The 19,925-nt window shown below is 39.0% G+C and overlaps 1 protein-coding gene across 7 annotated transcripts in view; it reads right to left on the bottom strand.

Moving 5' to 3' along the window:
- The window catches only part of SCAI (suppressor of cancer cell invasion), a 133,420-nt gene that overhangs the window by 85,460 nt on the left and 28,035 nt on the right, over positions 1-19,925 (bottom strand). Inside the window, exon 1 of one of the 7 annotated variants that reach the window (XM_059073080.2) lies at positions 7,981-8,049. The exons of the other annotated variants lie outside the window; for them this stretch is intronic. The gene's annotated coding sequence lies outside the window, so the exon portion shown is untranslated. Of the gene's footprint in view, positions 1-7,980; positions 8,050-19,925 lie in introns of those variants that run through there. 7 annotated transcript variants of the gene reach the window in all.

The following is a 19,925-nucleotide window of genomic DNA, read 5'->3' as shown; positions in this document are numbered from 1 at the left end:
AAAGAAAAACAGGTACCATGCAAATCACTTGAGGCCACCCAAAACCAACATCTCAGCGTACTCTGAGAGAAGGCTGTTAGTCATGCAAATGTTAATTAGGTCATATCTGATTTGTATTAAGAAGAATTAAAGGGGCTTCCCTGATGGCACAGTGGTTAAGAATCTGCCTGCCAGTGCAGGGGACACAGGTTCAAGCCCTGGTCTGGGAAAATCCCACATGCTGTGGAGCAACTAAGCCTGTGCACCACAACTGCTGAGCCTGCGCTGTAGAGTCTGCACACCACAACTACTGAAGCCCAAGCACCACAACTACTGAAGCCCACGTGCCGCAACTACTGAGCCCGTGTGCTGCAACTACTGAAGCCCATGTGCCTAGAGCCCATGTTCTGCAACAAGAGAAGCCACCATAATGAAAAGCCCGTGCACCACAATGAAGAGTAGCCCCTGCTTACCACAACTAAAGAAAGCCCGCGCGCAGCAATCAAGACCCAAAGCAGCCAAAAATTAATTAATTAAAAAAAAGAACTAGTGACTTCGCTGGTGGCACAGTGGTTAAGAGTCCGCCTGCCAATGCAGGGGACACAGGTTTGAGCTCTGGTCCGGGAAGATGCCACATGCTGTGGAGCAACTAAGCCCATGTGCCACAACTACTGAGCCTGCTCTCTAGAGCCCGTGAGCCACAACTACTGAGCCCGTGTGCCACAACTACTGAAGCCCACGCACCTAGAGCCTGTGTTCCACAACAAGAGAAGCCACTGCAATGAGAAGCCCGCGCAATGCAACAGAGTGTAGCCCCCCACTCACTGCAACTAGAGAAAGCCTGCGTACAACAATAAAGACCCAATGCAGCCAATAAATAAATCATTTTTTTTTAAAACTAAAAAAAAAAAGATTGTTGTGATTTATACTGTAACAATTTTGGCTTTCCTAAATTGCATTTTTTATCTGCAATAAGCTGGAAGCAGAAGTAAGAAAATAATAAACTTTTCAACAAAAGAGAAAGTTATTGTTTCTTTTAGCAATAACTGATTGGAGATATATATATATATAAGATATATGTTACAACTTTATTGAGATACGATTCATGTAACAGGCAATTTACCTATTTAAGAGTACAAGTCAGTGGTTTTTAATATATTCCTAAGTTTTGCAACCATCACCACATCCAACTTTAGAAATTTTCATCACACCCCAAAGAAACCCCAGATTCATTAGCAGTCATATCCCCATTTTGCCCCCAAATTTTCTTCCCCCAACCCTGGGCAACTACTAGTCTACTTTTGGTCTCTATGCATTTAACTTCTGGATATTTCATGTAAATGGAATCATACAATATGTGACCTTTTCTGACTGGCTTCTTCACTTAGCATAATATTTTCAAGGGTCATCCACATTGTAGCATATATCAGTACTTCATTCTTTTTTATGGCTGAATAATATTCCATTATATAGGTATACCATATTTTGTTAATCCAATCATCAGCTGATGGACATTTGTACTGATTTCACTTTTTACCTATTATGAAAAATGCCACTATGAACATCTGTATACAAGTTTTTGTGTGGCCATGTTTTCATTTCCTTTGGGTATACACCAACCAGTAAAATTGCTGGGTCATACAGTAACTCTGTGCTTAACCTTTTGAGGAACTACCAGACTGTTTTCCAAAATGGGTGCACCATTTTATAATTGCAGCATGCATGAGGGATCCTACTTCTCCATATCCTTGCCAACACTGTCTTTTTCATTCTAGCTATTCCACTGGGTATGAAGCAGTATCTCACTGTGGTTTTGATTTGCATTTCCCTGATGGCTAGTAATGTTGAGTATTCTTCCATGTGCTTATTGGTCCTTTATATATCTTCTTTGAAGAAATGACCACTCAGATCCTTTGCCTATTATAGGGGTTATTTGTTTTTGCTATTATTGAGTTGTAAGAGTTCATTTATTTACTCTAGATATAAGTACCTTACCAGAGACTTCCCTGGTGGTCAAGTGGTTAAGACTCCATGCTCCCAATGCAGGGGGCTGGGGCTCGATTCCTGGTCAGGGAACCAGATCCCGCATGCCACAACTAAGAGCCTGCATGCCACAACGAAGATCACACATGCAGCACCAAACATCCCGCATGTTGCAACTTAAGACCTGGTGCAGTCAAATAAATAAACAAATATTTTAAAATAAATAAATAAATAAGTACCTTACCAGCTACATGATTTGCAAATACATTCTCCCTTTTTCTGGTTTGTCTCATCACTTTCTTAGGTTGATTATATTTCTATTTTTTCTTTTGTCATTTTAACCTTTATTTTTATCAAAATAATAGACACAGAATTAGCAATTCAACAGTACCCAAAAACACTTAAATAAAAAGCAGCAGCACTGGCTCACCCTTCCTCCACCGGCTCCGTACCACCAGCAACAACAACTTTCAACTCTTCTGGCTGATTCACCTGGTAGTTTCCCTACATAAGCCTACATAAGAAGCATTTCTTACAATTGCTTGATTCATCCATTTTTGACATTACAGATTTTCTAAAATGACAAATAAGGAATTAATTCTCTTATACGTCTAGAACCCCTCCCAATGTTGTTATATCATTATTTGGGGTTAAATCAGTGAATCTTTAAATTATACACCTTCCAGTTAAATCCATAATTAATGTTTAAATAATGATCACTTTTATAACTTCATTATATGGCATCAAATAGGGTATTAAGAGAGAGGGAAGATCAGCATATAATTGAGAAAGATCCTCAGACATCTTTAACTGATAGTAGGCTGCACTTCTTTTAAATCCTATTTGTCATTTCTTAAATAATTTTTCACAGTTGTTAGTTAAATGTTATACTGTTTAACCTAACTTCAGAGAGAGAGTCTCTTCATATAAAAAAATGTCTTTACCTACCTCAATTACTCATTAGTTGAGGGAAACCATATTCTTTGGGTCTGTGCATGACACTATTATTCTGTGGACACAGTGACAACTACAGAAGTTATACGATGGTGCTTAAGAAGTTCTAGTAAGCGTCCAAATCTATATGTGTTAGCAAACATGTGCTGGTGACTTTTAATATAATGGTATTTCATGGAACTTGGGGAGAAAGATGTGGGAAACAAAGTCAAGAGCGCGTCCCAGTCATTAACACACAGTTTTCATGTAAGATTCAATCACAAAAGCAGGAATCAGATCCCTTCCCTTTCTGAAGGGAATAAGTGCACACCACTTATTAACAAAGCACACGAATTAATCCTTGAATTATAATGATAAACAAAATGACATGCAAATTATAAAAGGTACCTTGATTGCCTACATACTACCAGAAAACAGCTTAAAATATGGGATTACTTGTCTAGAGGAAAGTTGCCAAGAAAAGAAATCACCCCTCAACAACCCAGACTTGTGGTCACTTGCAGCTGAAGGAAGACAAGGGCAGGAGGCAGGAGAAATCCAACTCCCAGCAGCCAGAAACTATGCCAGGCGCTTTATATACCTATTTCATCTTCACACCTCTCTAAGGCAGGCACTGTTACCAGCATTTAGAGATGAAAAAAAGAGGCTCAAATAAGTTATTTATCCAAAGTTACACAATTGGAAAAGTACTCCAAAGTCATGCTCAAAGGACCCTCACAGTCAGCACCCTTGTATGAGAATGCAAAGATTACAAAATCGCATTGTCTGATCTCATTATCCCAGTGCTTCAAACCCTGTGGGCCCTGTTTCCCCTTCCCTTAAAACACAGCTCCGAGCATTTTTAAGGCTTTCCCCCCCAGTAACTGGAAATCAAATCACTCTTTGAAAAAAAATTACAAAACCCAAAAGAATCACTACAACAAATATATTTGTTTTGTTTTGTTTTTTTGCGGTACGCGAGCATCTCACCGCTGTGGCCTCTCCCGTTGCGGAGCACAGGCTCCGGACACACAGGCTCAGCAGCCATGGCTCACAGGCCCAGCCACTCCGCGGCATGTGGGATCCTCCCGGACCGGGGCACGAACCCGTGTCCCCTGCATCGGCAGGCGGACTCCCAACCACTGTGCCACCAGGGAAGCCCTAACAAATATTTTTAAAGGGACTCTGGTTAACAGATCATCCCGTTAAGGAATGAGTCCAACTACTAGATATTTGGCTTTGGGCATGTTATTGAATTTTTCTAAGCTTTGAGATTTCTTCAACTCCAAAATGGGGATTATAACATTTACCCTTCATATAGCTATTATGATGATTCAATTAGACAATATTCATAACACTATAGTCCAGAAAGTGCTATAGTCAGTAATATTAAAACTGGTATATGAGTCTATCAATCACAGTACAAACAGTCCAGTGTTCATTCACTTGACAAACACTGACTGAGAGCCCCCTATACGCAAGGTATTTTTTAGGTGCTGGAGTACAACAGTGAACAAAACAGGCAGAATCCCTGCTTTCACAGAGTGTACTTTGTAGTGGAGAGAAAAAAAAAAAAAGATAAAATAAATATAATGTTCCAAGTGCTAAGAAGTACTATGAAGAAAACACAGCATAGAGTGTGATTGGGGGTAATATTTTAGTCAGAGTAGGTGAGGCGACCTCTGAGAAGGTAACACTGGAGGGGTGACCTGAATCAAGTGACAAGAGTGAGCCAAGTAAGGATCAGGGAGGCTCAGGTTCCAGGTGGAGGGAACAAGTACAAGGTGCTGAGGCAGGTATGTACTTGGTAGACTGATGAACAGCAAGAGGTCCTGTCTATAAGTACAACACTGAAAAAAAACCCAGAAAAACCCAGCTCCTCATAAACAAATATAAACAGGATTCATGGCTGCTGCTTTTTGAGCACTACATAAAAGAGGCAGCCGCATAGCACAGGGAGATCAGCTAGGTGCTTTGTAACCACCTAGAGGGGTGGGATAGGGAGGGTGGGAGGGAGGGAGATGCAAGAGGGAAGAGATACGGGGATGTATGTATATGTATAACTGATTCAATTTGTTATAAAGCAGAAACTAACACACCATTGTAAAGCAATTATACTCCAATAAAGATGTTAAATAAATAAATAAATAAATAAAAATAAAGGAGGCAGAGCAAGAGACTAAAATCCAGACACTCATTTCCCAAGCCCAGTAACCTGGTGGGGGCTGAACCTGCCTGTAGCAGGTATGCATTTTTCTGAATGACCCATCTAGCCAGAGAGACTGCCTTAGTCTAATTTGCACATAGGTTCCAGGTAAGCCCCTGCAGCTCCTATAGGACTTCCATTTCAGTAGAATTTATTGGATCTACAATCATCAAAGTGGTGTTAATATGCCTGTCAACTGAGAAATGGAAATAAACTAATTATGTTGAACTAGATTCTATAATGACATTCATTAACAAAGAGTTATAATGTGAGATAATAACAACTTTCATTGTTCTTCTTGATCTTGATAAAATGTTTTAATCTAGTAAGTTAAAATATGGCTGTGTGATATACACTGAATCTGGACTCTGAAGACCCAAGTACAAGTCTCAACTGTGCCATTTTCCCCAAAGTCATTCAGCTGACAGTTTAACCTAACTTCGGTTTCCTCACTTGTAAAGTGAGGAAATTCTATTCAAATGTAATCATTTTCTTATTAAGACATCTAGTAAAAAACCAAATGCAATTATAAATATTATAATAAAAAGAGACAATGGTTTTATCAAGGAAAAAGACCTTGTATATATCAATTGACGTTAAACTAAAAATCAAATAAATAACACCAGGCTTCCACATTAAAAAAAATAAAATTCTTTGCTGCTGAGGAGTTCCATCTGTTCCTGCTGCTTATAACCCACCTAGAGGGTCAAAATGTGCCATGATGATGATGATGATGTCATAAAAACAGAGCAACACCGCTGACTGAGGATTTCTCACGAGAGGACCAAGCGTCAAATTGATCAGAGTCCTCTCATCTGGGCTGATCAAATCTTAATCTTCTGCAGCCCTCTACTCCTGGCAAACTTCAGGTCTGTCCTTAGCACAAGGAGGCGGCTATTTTTTAGCCAATTATAAGTCATTAAACTGATGTAAGTGTCTCCACCTTCTCAAAATGTTCCTGGATCAACCCTGTCAGAAACTGCTTTTCTCCGAACTCTAAATTACTCTCATTTAGCTCAGCTGCCATATATCAGTCATTCATGTACATTCCCCATCCTCTTACTAAATTGTAAGTTACTTGAAAGTGGTAGCTGCCTGAAATCTCCTTCCTCAAAGCACCTTGTACAAGGGCTCTGAATACTGTTCCCAGACAACTCCAGAAGATTAATTGATCAAAGGTAGTGAAAAAGTCTGTGTGTACCCACCATATGGAAGGCCTTGTTCTGGGTGCTGGAGAATTTTTTTTTTTTTTAATATTTGTTTATTTGGCTGCACCAGGTCTTAGTTGTGGCATGCAGGCTCTAGTTCCCTGACCAGGGATGGAACCCGGGCCCCCTGCACTGGGAGCACAGTCTTAACCACGGGACCACCAGGGAAGTCCCTGTGTGTGTCTGTGTGTGAATTTCAGATACCAAAGACGACCAGAAGTAAAGAAAAGTGTCTGTGGCAGGGACTTGAGAATCTGCAAAATCTGGAGATGTTCATCACCTGAGCATCTAGGGATGCCAAATAACTGGCATCTAGAAAATGAAAAAAGGTAAATGTTCACCCTTCTGAGAAAGAAGTCTATAATAGATTGGCATAGTGGTGCATGAAGAGCCTATAAGTATCTTGTGAAGATAAGGAAATCCCTCAAAATCCCAAAGCCTTCACCAGACTTCCAATCTAAAAATATTCAGACTGGGACTTCCTTGGTGGTGCGGTGGTTAAAAGTCCGCCTGCCAATGCAGGTGACACGAGTTCAAGCCCTGGTCCGGGAAGATCCCACATGCTGTGAAGCAACTGAGCCTGTGCACCACAACTACTGAGCCTGCACTCTAGAGCCTACGAGCCACAACTACTAAGCCCGTGTGCCACAACTACTGAAGCCCGCACACCTAGAGCCTGTGCTGCACAACAAAGAGAAGCCACTGCAATGAGAAGCGTGTGCACTGCAATGAAGAGTAGCCCCCGCTCGCTGCATCTAGAGAAAGCCCGCATGCAGCAACGAAGATCCAAAGCAGCCAAAAATAAATGAATAAAAATTAAAAATAAATAAAAATTAAAAATATGCAGATTAATTATCAGGAGATTGACTTCTGATATCAGCATATGTTCTACAAAGATATATTTGGGACCAGCACAGAGGCGACATAGCAGAGTGGTTAAGAACACTGGCGCCAAACTGCCTGCGCTCAAATCCTGGCTCTGCTACTAACTACTCAAATAGAGCTGTGTGATACTCGCCAAGTTATTTAACCTCTTTGTGCCCCAACTTCTCCATATGTAAAATGTGGATGAAATAGGATCTGCCTCTTCTGATGTCATGAAAATTAAATGAGAATGTATGTAAAGTGTTCAGAAGAGAGCCGGGCACACATTAAATGTTATTACCGTAGGATTACCATTTAATTTACCATCTAAACTGGGACAATTGGGTGAATAAAAAGAGACATTATTAATAATGACATCAAGACGCTGCAAAAACTTAGACTGTATCAGGCAAACCAGACATATGGTCACCCTATGAGTCAGTGTTCAAAGAAACCTAGTGAGTGTGACCAGAGAATTCCCTGCTTCATCTCTTTACATGCAGGCCACCCACAGATGCAAATACCAAAGGTTAACAAGTGAATTATATTCATCTGCATGCACATGTGTTGGCACTAAATGAGCATACTTAGTTTTTCCTGTAAATGCCTTCGATTGTAATACACCAATCAATATCAGCACAATCCCTCAAGATCAATGACAAGCATCCAACAAATACTGAGGACATGGTAACGGTAACAAGCAGAAAGGTCACCTTGCTTGTTAGGTAAGGTTAAGTTGTAAGGTAAGACTTGCTCCTAGCCCTCAAGAAGCTAACCACCAGTTAAATGATTCCTGCAGGTAGTTACCTCCAATCGTTCCCCAGAGGCCACCGCTATAGCAAATACACCAAAGCAGGAAGGAATCTCAGAGAAATACTGAAAAAGATGAAAAGGCGACTTGAAAAATGAACACAGTAAAAAAGAGAAATAAAGTACTTCATTATTTTACATGGCACTGCCAAATATTTTAAGACATTCTTCAAAGAAAAAACAAAATTTGCAAAAAGCATTTGTGACAGATAGCTTTTGTTTTGGCCTACGCAGCATCCACTTCCCTTTCTTTGCAGAATTAATGCTCTTCTGTTACATGCAATCTCATTAGAAACAAAAAATCCAACTTGGAAGAAAACGTGATTCAAGAGAGGGAAAAAGAAGGAGAAGGAGAGAAAATGAATCAGGGAAACTGTATGTGATAATGGCTCAAAAAGAGTTCTCATGTTTTAGAGACAGGTACTGAAACATTTACAGATGAAATGATGTGACGTCTGGGATTTGCTTCAGAATACTCAGGGTCAGGAGAGGGGGTGTGGATTTGGATGAAATGAGACTGGCTATGAATTCATGATTGTTGAAGCTAAGTGGTAAGTACATGGGGGGTTAATTATTCTACTTGATTTTCTCTAAGTTTAAAATTTTTCATAGGAAAAAAATTTAGTTCATATACAGTATGGTCTTAACTTTATAAAAGCACTTCTCTATTCTTCTGTATATATGCATGGAAAGATATCGGGGATAATGTTCATCTAGTGTTAATGATTTCTGTGTGGTGAGAACTGGGATAGCTTCATTACTTTCATCCTTGAATTTTCTACATTGTGTGAGCCTCAAAACAGTAACTGTGCATTACTTCCCCAAACATAATGGAGTGATATGTCTTTTTTTCTTTTTTTGCGGTACGCGGGCCTCTCACTGTTGTGGCCTCTCCCGTCGCGGAGCACAGGCTCCGGACGCGCAGGCCCAGTGGCCATGGCTCAAGGGCCCAGCCACTCCGCGGCATGTGGGATTCTCCCAGTCCAGGACACATACCCGCGTCCCCTCATCGGCAGGCAGATTCTCAACCACTGCACCACCAAGGAAGCCCCTGGAGTGATATATCTTAAATCAAAAGCCTAAAATCAAATAAGACAACAAATATGTTAACATTGGTTAAATTTGGTGCAAATATGAATAATTATTTTCTATTTTATTTTCTGTATTATTTTAAATTTAAACATTAATCAAGTACTTGTGAAGATTCTCTAACATAGGTTTCTCAACCTTGCCACTACTTACATTTGGGGCCAAATAATTCTTTGTTGTGTGTGGCTGTCTTGTGCACTATAGAGTGTTTAGCTGCATCCCTGGCCTCTACCCACTGGATACAAGTAACACCCCTACCACCCTACTTGTCGTGACAATTAAAAACACCTGCAGGGACTTCTCTGGTGGTCCAGTGGCTAAGGCTCCGTGCTCCCAATGCAGGGGGCCCAGGTTCGATCCCTGGTCAGGGAACTAAATCCCACATGCTACAACTAAGAGTTTGTATGTCGCAATGAAGATTGAAGATCCCGTGTGCCACAACTAAGACCTGGAACAGCCAAATAATTAAATAAATAAATTTTTTAAAAAAATAAAATAAAATAAAAATAAAAACACCTGCAGATATTACCAAATGTGCCCTGGGAGGTAAAATCACCCCTAGCTAAGAACCACTGCTCTAACATAACATATATCTTATCCAAAGCATTCTCAATTCTGCAAAACACAAATTCCCCAATCCTTAAGTATATCCTGCACATCTAAAAATAATTTTCAACATTATATCACTTTCTCTCTTATTCTTAATTCAGTTACAACTCTACTTGTAGTTCAGACTACCTCAAGTAGATAAACCAATTTTGCTGCTACACGTTTAATGATTCAATAAAAATTATACTATTTATGACACTTACTTAGTTCCAAAGGCTGAAACTAAAAACCTTAGGCTATACATAGTATCATAACCTTCAAAAATATGGGGAAAAAGCATTAAAAGGTTACATAATCCAATCTTCTTAAAATGTACTACTCAACCTTTGGTCAAACTAAACAGTCCCCAAACCAGCCCCAAAGCAGAGTAACTCACACAAAGATGAACGATCAAAGGATAACACAACTGTCATCTAGCCTCTTACTACTCAAATGAGATCTGCAGACCAGAAACATCAGCATCACAGCAGAGCTCACCAGAAATGTAGAATCTCAGGCTCCATCTCAGACCTACTCAATCAGAATCTGCATTTTAACAAGCTCTTCTGGTGATGTCCAGGCACATTAAGTTTGAGAAGCAGTGATCTAGCTTTATACAAACTTGCTCGAAGCTGAAGTTTAGAGGGCTATATTCTTGTAATATAGATAACAATTTTCTTATACTTGAGATGAAAGAAAAACGGTGTAATTACAAAAACGCCACAGGGTCAAAGAAAAATTAATGTAATTCACCTCTACCACCCCCCCAAAAAAACTATCTCTAATCTTATGATATCAATCTCAAGGATGACACAAATGCCTTATTTTAAAATCAAGCTGGGCTTCCCTGGTGGCGCAGTGGTTGAGAATCCGCCTGCCGATGCAGGAGACACGGGTTCGTGCCCTGGTCCGGGAAGATCCCACATGCCGCGGAGCAACTAAGCCCGTGAGCCATGGCCGCTAGGCCTGAGCGTCCGGAGCCTGTGCTCCGCGACGGGAGAGGCTACAACAGTGAGAGGCCCGCATACCGCAAAAAAATAAAAAAAAAAAATAAAATAAAATAAAATCAAGCTGAGAAATCCAAATAGTCATCTATAATGGATCCCTTCCATTAAGAAGAATTTAATTAACTCTCCCTGTAAAGAGTAAAACTAGTCTGAATAGCATAAAGCTATGGTTCCTAAACCTGGCTGATTATCCAGGAATTTTTTAAAAATATTTATTTATTTATTTATTTGGCTGCATCGGGTCTTAGTTGCGGCATGCGGGATCTTCATTGCCATGTGTGGGATCTTCATTGCAGCATGTGTGATCTTTAACTGTGGCATGCGGGCTCTAGTTCCCTGACCAGGGATCGAACCTGGGGCCCCTGCATTGGGAGCACGGAGTCTTAACCAGTGGACCACCAGGGAAGTCCCTGGTTGTTGTTTTTTTAATAAAGATTTCTGAGACCTACTTCCAGATATTATGATTCAAGAATGCTGGGATTCTTTTTTTTTTTTTTTTTTAACTATTTGAGTCATTTCTGATGATTAGTTCCATTTAAAATTCACTGTTTTTTTTTTTTTTTTTTTTTGCAGTACGCGGGCCTCTCACTGCTGTGGCCTCTCCCGTTGTGGAGCACAGGCTCCAGACACACAGGCCCAGCAGCCATGGCTCACAGGCCCAGCCGCTCTGCGGCATGTGGGATCTTCCCGGACCGGGGCACGAACCCGTGTCCCCTGCGCATCAGCAGGCTGACTCTCAACCACTGCGCCACCAGGGAAGCCCTAAAATTCACTGTTTTAAGAGGATTTTTTAAAAAGATACTGTTTTCTTTCTCATTACATTTTTTAATAATGTATATGCATTTGGCCTATTTCAAATAATCAGTATACAATAAAAGACTTAAAAAAAGGGACTGAGTCCTGGAGACAAATGTTCAGATGAAAGTGAGATTATGTGGTGTCAATTAACCACACCTAGAAAAAGGTTGGTCAGTCTAGTTAGCAATCATGTAGTGCCCTGGAAGAAAGGAATCATTTCTGAGTGTCTAGATTTGAACTCACTTCTAGAATGACTAAAACTTGCAACCCCCTTTAGCACCACACTGTACGTAGAGAAGCTTAGAAAATTTTTCTTAATGAATTAAGGATGTTATGAAATATCTGCTAGATTAGTTACACTGCCCTGTGCAAGATAAGATTGCATCAAGGCCTCTAGATAGCTCTGGAGTCTGAGAAAGAAAAAGAAGGAAGAGAAATAGGAAAAGAGGAGGGAGAGGAAGAGAAAGAGAAAAAGGAGAAAGAAGATGGTGAAAAAGAATTCCCCAGAAAAGAATTTCAGTAGCAACCTAGTGGGCTATTTCATGAATCTGTCCATTTCTTATCCGTTCTACTGTCACTATCCTAATCTAAGTCAACATCATTAATACTGGAGTCTCACGACTGGTTCTCCCCACTTCTACTATTAAACCCTTACTTCATTCTTGATGTAGGAGCCAGAGTAATCTTTTTAGAGATAGAGCCAGTGACTCAAGAAATGGTAAGTTCAGGGACTTCTCTGGTGGTCCAGTGGGTAACACTTCGTGCTCCCAGTGCAGGGGGGCGGGGTTAGATCCCTGGTCAGGGAACTAGAGCCCGCGTGCCACAACTCAGACCTGGTGCAGCCAAAATAAATAAATACATAAATACATAAATAATTAATACATAAATATTTTAAAAAGTTTGTTCCCTTTAAAAAAAAAGAAATGGTAAGTTCAGAAGTCATTCCTGCAAATAGCAGGGCTCAGAAGGGGTAACAACAGTGTCTGTCTTAGTGCATTTGGGCTGCTGTTAAAAATTATCACAGACTGGATGGCTTATAAACAACAGAAATTTATTTCTCACAGCTCTGGAGGCTTGAAGTCTGAGACCAGGTCGCTAGCACGGTTGGGTGAGGACTCTCTTCCAGGGTGCACACTTCTCGTGATATCATCACACAGTGCAAAGGGGCTGAGGGATCTCTCTGTTGCCTCCTTTATAAGAGGCACTAACCCACGAGGTTCCACTCTCATGATTTAAGCACCTCCCAAAGGCCCCATCTACTCTGGGGGTTAGGATTTGAACGTATGTATTTTAGGGGAACACACTCATACCATTAACAGTATCCTTAACCACACATCTCTAACCAAGGTCTTCAGGTGGTATGACTTTGGCAGTAATTCCAGGCCTTCTGATTCCCTTGTTCCTGCCTGTTTTTTGAACCAGATTCTCCAGTCTTTCCATCAGTGCTATGAGGTACTTGACAATCTTCCAATAAATTCCTTTGCTGTTTAAGTTGGCTGGAATTAGGACCTGTAATTCTCAACCAAGACCCTTTCCTGGAACAATGCCATGCCTTTTTCCTTTTTTTTTTAAAATGACCTGTCACTAAGTTTAGCCTTCCAAAAATGGGTAGAATTAAAAATTTTATTTTCTTTATTCTAATAACTTTCAATACTTAAATATGTAAATATATTTAGATACATATAAAATTCAAATTAAAAATCAGGATGTTCTTCCTTAGAGTCTTGTGATTTAAGGAGGCAGGAAGAAGAGAAAGAATTGTATGAACTGTATGTGTATTGTTAGTCTCTCTAATTCCTATGTGAAATTTTGTGCTTCCAAGGAATATCCTTTACTTATTGGCAAAAAATATGTTGGATATTTCAGAAGGATATGTGGCTTAAAATATATCTGCATTTCAAAGAGGAGATTACAGATGCTTCATGAACCTTCAAGATTTAAATAACAGTCAACAAGCAATAGAAATTTCAATATTACAATACCAACATTTAAGAATATAAACATATTCAGAACGTAACTGAAAATATAACAATAAAAATGATCTCTTACTGAATGTTAAACCTGGATTAAAAGAGACTTACTAAAGCAGCGTAACATTTATTTACTGTGAAATGATTATACTAGTGTACAAAATCAAACATAAGCCTTCAAGAGATAAACTCTTTTGAATGACAAGATTGTTTTAAACTCATTTGGCACTGTTCAATGTTATACACCAGAAAAAATTTGGTGGGCCAACAACCTATAACATTATCATTGACAAAGATGAGGCATGGCAGTGAGATACAGTCATACTGCTTGTAAATTAAGAAATGGAAAGGGTGGGGGATGGATTGGGAGTTTGGGATTAGCAGATGCAAACCATTTTATATATGTATAACTGAATCAATTGTTGTACACCAGAAACTAACACAACATTGTAAATCAACTTTACTTCAATTTAAAAAAAAAATTTTTTTTTTAAGAAATGGAGGAGGTAGATGTGGGAGAGAACTTCTTTGGTGGTGTTTTTCCTATTTGTTACCGCAAAGGAAACCTCCAAGCTAGTTATTAAACTTTCAGTCTGTCTGAGGTAATAGCTATTATGCCAGAAGCAATTACAGAGACTAGAAGTGGAGATCTGAGGTTTTGTTGTTGTTTTAGCTGAAGTAAGATAATTCCTGGGTTTGTGTGCAAGTGTTATTATCCCTTGATCAGTAAGTACATTTACAATTTCAAAACTCTCACTCCTTTTTCCCATTTCTTCTCTATTGGAAAATCACAGATTAAGAAAAACCATTACCCTAGATAAATGTCTCCAACATTACTTTTGATGCAAACATTTTTAGACAATTTTTTAAAACAGACTGAGTAAATAATGAACATGGGAAAATTACATGCCTGTTAGTCAAGGGTGTTAAATTTATATTAATCACTGGTACAACAAATGAATGTATGTTTTGTTTAGTGTAACTGCCTCATTGGAACAGTATCTGTAGTTTAAAACCAGTCTCTGCTGACCTTTTTAAAGCTCTATAAAAACCATCAGCAAAGCCCTTGACTGCTAAATATTCTAATGTGAGATTTTGTTTTGTTTTGTTTTGTTTTACTGTGGCCATACATAACATAAAATTTACCCTTTTAACCATTTTTAAGTATACAATTCAGTGGCATGAAGTACATTCACACTGTTGTGCAACCATCACCACCATTCACGTCCAGAACTTTTTCATCTTCAGATCTGAAACTCTATACCCATTGAACAACTCCATCCCTCCTCCCCCTACCCCTGGCAACCACAATTCTATGTTCTGTCTCTATGAATCTGACTAATCTAAGTACCTCAGATAAGTGGAATCACACAATCATTTTTCACTTAGCATAATGTCCTTTTGTGTCTGGCTTATTTCACTTAGCATAATGTCTTCAAGGTTCATCCATGTTGTAGCATGTGTCAGAATTTCATCCCTATGACAGTTGAATAATACTCCATTATATGTATATACCACATTTTGTTTATCCATTCATCCGTGGAGGGACACTTGGGTTGTTACCACCTTTTGGCTATTGTGAATAATGTGGCTATGAACACCGGTGTACACATATCTGTTCAAGTCCCTGCTTTCATCCTTTGGGTATATACACAGAAGTGGAATTATTAGATTGTGTAGTAATTCTATGTCTAAATCTTTGGGGAATCACCACACTCTAATGTAAGATGTTAAAAGCACAATTATCAGTGTATTCTACAGACCTATGAGAAGTAGCTCTTATTTTTTTGTGTTGATTGTTCACATTGCCTACATTTACCTTAAAATTGTAACTTGTAACACATTTGTCAGAAGTGGCCCAGGATTTCACATTTGAAAGGGGGGGGATAGTAATAATAGCAGCTATCATGTATCGATAGATTCTGAGCTAAGATGAATACACAGTACCAGCCAGCCTATAAATTAAAGTACAATCTTTTCCTAAATGTATTTCTCAGAAGGTTAACAGTTGTTATAATAGGGGTTGGGGGGAGTCAGTCAGTCAAATAGTTTAGATTTTCTCCTGAGGATTTTTCAGACTTTAATAAATCCTGTGTCTTTCTAAGAGGTGATATATCAAGCTGTTATTCAAACTTTTTGCCTTTTGTTGAAGATCATGTTGCAGAAATGTTGTGATCTAGGGCAAGGTTCTCAACTACAGCCCTCTTAGCATTTAGGCCCAGATCATTCTTTGATGGGGGAGGCTGTCCTGTACGCTGCAGCAGGCCAACAGCATGCCTCTCCTCTGTACACTAGATGCCAGTAGCACATTCCCCAAATTAGGACAATGAAAAATGTCGCCAGACATGGCCAAATGTCCCCTGGGAGGCAAAATCGTCCTCAGTTGAGGGCCACTGGCCTGTTATTATCTCAATAAGTTCACTGTCCATTTCCCCACTCAAATAGAGGCCCTCCTGCCTCAAACTTACATGTCATCCTCTTTTCCGCCTTTTCTACTGAAGAACAGCTGCTCCTCTCAGTCTCCAGCCGTGCACTGGATCCCGTTCCCACTTGTCTCATGCCACGACCTGCCCGGCAATTATTCTCTGGACAGTATGTTTAATTTCTCCCTCAGACTCCAAACATGCTCATTTTTTTCTTTCCTAAACAAAACAAACAAACAAACCCAAACCCTTTCTCCTGCCCCTTAAGTTCTCTCTCTCCTTATCTGTACAACCAAATTTTCATAAGGATCCATCTTATACTCATGGCCTCCACTTCCACTTTTTTACTTTTACTACTTTTATACATTTACTTCTCTACCCAAGAAAATCTGGGTCTACGGACATTTTTCTATTCTCTCAAAGATCCTACCTGCCCAGTTCAGTGGTCTCCTCAGGGTCCTTCCATTACCTCACATCACAGGGTGTTTTAAAATATTTTTGAATGAACTTCTGAAGAAAATATTTGACCTGGTGAGCAACCTACCTCTTGAATTCCCTGACATTATTCTCTTGGTTCTCTTTTCACCTTATTGATGGCTTTCTGTATTTCTGTTTCTTCTGCATCCCCTAAATACAAGTACTCCTTTGGGGATGGTTTTTCAGTACTCTTCTCAACGATTTCCATGACTCCAAATACCCCTAGGAATTCCCTGTTCATCTCTGCCCCCATATTAAACCATGAGCTCTAAATTAAGACTTTTTTTTTTTAAACATCAAGGTGGCATAATTTTGAATAAAGGGAACCAAAAGTAATATTACCATAAACAACAACTCCCACCAAGTAATGCCTTCTGCACGCAGGCACTGAAGAAAGTGTTTTGCAAAAATACATGTTAACTCAATTTACTCCTCTGCAGCCCTATGAAGTCGGCTTCCTATCCCAACATTATAAATGAGGTTATAATCTCCAAGAGGTTAAGGAACTTTCTCACACAGCTAGTAAATTGTAAATATAGGATTGGAACTACATTTTTACTTCAAAGCCAATTTTCTTAATCAAGTGTATTGTTTCATCATCTTTCTTCTAAAGTTCTCCTCAAAATTCAATTCTCTTAGCTCTTCTCTTTTCCACAGAATTAAAGGATAATTTAAAGTCAACACTGGAAACTGTACACTCTTGGCCTCTGTATCAAAGAAAACATTATTTTTTTAAGAATCCTAGGGCTAAAAGAAAGTCTGCATTATATAATTCATCACCAAGCCTGTAGGCAGAATTGTATCTAAACCATTCCAGACAGATGGGTATCTTCTATTTTTAATGACATCTACCAAAGGAGATTCTGGCCTACTAAATTTAGACTGTGAGCCAAAGGAAGGAAGTGTATCTAATTTTATGCTCCATATAGCTACACCTTCACATACAACTGGCAATATATATCCTAATAGGATTACTACCCCAAGTAGAAATGAACACAAAATCTACAAATACTAAGGCCAGCCACTAGAAAGGGATTCAGCTAGTCTCTTCAAGTTGACAAGAGAACAAAATCATTCTAGTCCAAAGTATGAAAGAGCTGACATCATATTCTTCCTATTATATTAAAACCCATCTAGCAGAGTAACTGGAAAAATGACAAAGGAGTTTCTAGTATGAGGTATACCTGTTACATGACTGTAACTAGTTACAGTTAACTCCAAATCTTAATGGAGAAGAGTCATGAATGCATCTTAACTGAGTAAAATTTTATAGTTCTACCCTTGCCAACACTTCCTGTAGGCATCAGGCTTGAGGATCCAAACACTTAACAATCGCCCCAAAGATTTCAGTCTAATTCTGCCTGTCAGGTCATCTTCTTTGCCAGCTCTCAACACATCAAAGGAAAAACAAACAAAACAAAAATTTCACAAAAGCTGCAGAATGAAGCGATTTGTTGCAGTGTACTTTACTTAGTAATTCTTTGCAGGGAAAGCAAGGGGAAAAAATTCTTTGCACTGTTTGTTACAGCAGAAAGCTAAAATCACTTTAGGATGGTTATCTCAAAGAAGCTACTGGCTAGCACCAAAACAAAAGTTTAATTGGCCCTTAAGTCAAATACTTTCCCAAATTAACCATCTGAGCATGCTTCTTCACAAAGTTGGGAGGGCTTTAGCATTACTTAAAATAACATAACCCCATGGGTCAAATCATACTGTAAAATTAAGTTCATCTTTTTTTAATGATTAAAGGAAATTTAAAGTGGATAATCACATAAGTTTTGACTCCATTATCATATTAAAATCTAGTACTGACTAGCAATAAATGAAAGATGATAAACCCAGGGAAATGTTTATATAAAATTACAACAGTAGTGTTGGTACAATTCCAAAAAATCCAGGTCATAGATAAACCATTTTTTAAAACAAACATTCAGGGACTTCCATGGTGGCGCAGTGGTTAAGAATCCTCCTGCCAATGCAGGGGATACGGGTTTGAGCCCTGGTCCGGGAAGATCCCACACGCCACAGAGCAGCTAAGCCCGTGCGCCACAATTACTGAGCCTGCGCTCTAGAGCCCACGCGCCACAACTAGTACAACAAATTGGAATCCAGGTACAAGGTTTTATTTTGTCAGATTCTAATTTTGTAATCACTGTTTTAACCCACCTAAAACCTGTTACAAGCACAAAATATATATTTCAAAATAAGAACCATCTTCAATATAAATCAAAATGGCCTACTCCAAAAAAGTCTAAACAAAAATGCTACCTTACACTATTGTAAAACAATTATACTCCAATAAAGATGTTAAAAAAAAAAAAATGCTACCTTCTCAGTCGTCACCTGATCTGGAAGTGGTTAATTGCTTCATGATTCCAATTCATTTTTTATCACAATCTTTTATTAGTCATTAGAGTAAGTTATTTATAACACAGGGTATTTTTTTTTTTTTTTTTTTTTTTTTTTTTTTTTTTAATTTTTGTGTGGTACGCGGGCCTCACTGTTGTGGCCTCTCCCTTGCGGAGCACAGGCTCCGGACGCGCAGGCTCAGCGGCCATGGCTCACGGGCCCAGCCGCTCCGCGGCATGTGGGATCTTCCCAGACCGGGGCACGAACCCGTGTCCCCTGCATCGGCAGGCGGATTCTCAACCACTGCGCCACCAGGGAAGCCCACACAGGGTATTTTTAATAACAGCTTACTTGAGATATAATCCACATGCCATAAAGCTCATCTCTTTAAACTGTATAACTCATTTGTTTTTAGTAAATTCACAAAAATTCTATGTCGATCATCACTACCTAATTCCAGAACATTTTCATCATCTCCTAAAAGAAATCTCATACCCTTTAGCAGTCACTCATTTTCCCCTACCCCTACCCCTGGCAACCATGAATTTATTCTCTCTCTCTATGGATTTGCCTGTATAGGATGTTTTACATAAATGGAATCACACAATATGTGGACTTTAATGACTGGCTTCTTTCACTTAACATAATGTTTTGAAGATTCATCAATACTGTAGCATCTATCAATATTTCATTTCCTTTATGACTGGATAATATTCCACTGTATGGAAATACCATATCTAATTTAACTATTCATCTGTTGAACATTCGGGTTGTTTCTACCTTTTGGTTATTATAAATATGCTGCCTTGAAAAATCTGTGTACAAGTCTTTGCATGAACATACGTTTTCATTTTTCTTGAGTATATACCTACAAGTGGAGTTGCTGGGTCACATGGTAACTCTATGCTCTTAACTTTTTGAGGAACTGCCAAATTATGCAAAAGCGGCTACATCACTTTACAATCCCACCAGGTCTGTAGTGAGGGCACAATTTCTTCATCAACCTTGTAACTGTCTTTCTTTTTTATTATAGCCGTACTAGTGGGTACAAAATGGTATCTCGTTGTTTTTATTCAAATTTCCTAGTGACTAGTGATGTTGAGCATCTTTGCATGTGCTTGCTGGTCAAGTATGTATTTTCTTTGGAGAAATGACTACTCAAATCCTTTGCTCATTTGTAAATTGGATTATTTGTCTTTTTATTAATCGTAAGAGTTTTTTAATATTCTGGATACATTCCT

The sequence above is a fragment of the Kogia breviceps genome, chromosome 8 (assembly GCF_026419965.1).
Source record: "Kogia breviceps isolate mKogBre1 chromosome 8, mKogBre1 haplotype 1, whole genome shotgun sequence".
Lineage (NCBI taxonomy): Eukaryota > Metazoa > Chordata > Mammalia > Artiodactyla > Physeteridae > Kogia > Kogia breviceps.
This window is presented reverse-complemented; position numbering and strand designations above follow the sequence as displayed.